Raw genomic sequence first — 1,794 nt, 5'->3', positions numbered from 1 at the left:
AAATAAAAAATTTATTTTTAAATTTTTATTTTTTGAAATATTTTTTCCACCGGATAATCACACACCTGGACACTTGACATTTTTTGCTGCACTTATTCAAAATTAAGAATAAATAAATTTAAAAATTTTAATTTTTCTATTTTTTATTTTTTGGAATTTTATTTTCTTAGTATTAGAAAAATTTATATTTTTATTTTAAAATTAAAAAAATAATAAATTTACAGATCTATTGTTTACTAGATATTGCTGGACTTTGTTTTCTTTTTCTAATTTAAATAAAAAAATTAATCATATAATTTAAATATTCAAAAAGAAAAAATTTATTTTTTAAAATTTATTTTTTGAAAATATTTTTTTTATTCACCGGATAATGCTAAATCCAAACAGTTGACTTTTTTATGCTGCACTTGTTCATAAATTAAGAATAAATTAATTTAAAAATGTAAACTTTTTCAATTTTTTAATTTTTGGATATTTTTGGAATTTTTATTTTTTTAATATTAGAAAAATTTATATATTTTGTTTAAAAATTAAAAAAAATAATAAATTTACAGATCTATGGTTTACTAGATATTGCTTGACTTTATTTTATTTTTCTAATTTAAATAAAAAATTTAATCATATAATTTAAATATTCAAAAATGAACATTTTATTTTCTTAAAATTTGTAATTTTTTTGAAAATATTTTTTTTGTTTTTTTATTTTCCCCAGATAATGGCACACCTAAATTTATAGATCTATTGTTAACTAGATACTGCTGGACTTTATTTTATTTTTCTAATTTAAATAAAAAAATTTCATCATATAATTTAAATATTCAAAAATAAAAAATTTATTTTGTGAAAATTTGTAATTTTTTTGAAAATATTTTGTTATTTTTTTATTCAACGGATAATGGCACACATGGACAGTTGACTTCTTTTTCAGCACTTGTTCACAAATTAAGAATAAATTAATTTAAAAAATTTAAAATTTTTCAATTTTTTTGGATATTGTTAGAATTTTTTTTTTCTATTGGAAAAATTATTTTTTTATTTAAAAAATTAAAAAAATAATAAATTTACAGATCTGTTGTTTACTTGATATTGCTAGACTTTATTTTATTTTTTTAATTTAAATAAAAAATTTAATCATGTAATTTAAATATTCATAAAGAAAAAATTTATTTTTGAAAATTTTTTATTTTTTTGAAAATATTTTTTTTCATCGGATAATGTCACATCCGGACACTTGACATTTTTTTGCTGCGCTTGTTCAAAAATTAAGAATAAATAAATTTAAAAATTTTAATTTTTCTATTTTTTATTTTTTGGAATTTTTATTTTTTAGTATTAGAAAAAATTTATATTTTTATTTTAAAATTAAAAAAATAATAAATTTACAGATCTATTATTTACTAGATATTGCTGGACTTTGTTTTCTTTTTCTAATTTAAATAAAAAAATTTAATCATATAATTTAAATATTCACAAATAAAAAATTTATTTTTTAAAATTTATTTTTTGAAAATATTTTTTTTATTCACCGGATAATGCCACATCCAAACAGTTGATTTTTTTATGCTACACTTGTTCATAAATTAAGAATAAATTAATTTAAAAATTTAAAATTTTTCAATTTTTTTATTTTTGGATATTTTTGGAATTTTTATTTTTTTACTATTAGAAAAAAATTTATATATTTTGTTTAAAAATTAAAAAAATAATAAATTTACAGATCTATGGTTTACTAGATATTGTTTGACTTTATTTTATATTTCTAATTTAAATAAAAAATTTAATCATATAATTTAA

Source organism: Arachis hypogaea, chromosome 19 (assembly GCF_003086295.3).
Source record: "Arachis hypogaea cultivar Tifrunner chromosome 19, arahy.Tifrunner.gnm2.J5K5, whole genome shotgun sequence".
NCBI lineage: Eukaryota > Viridiplantae > Streptophyta > Magnoliopsida > Fabales > Fabaceae > Arachis > Arachis hypogaea.
The sequence above is the reverse complement of the archived record's forward strand: the minus strand, read 5'-3'. Positions refer to the sequence as shown.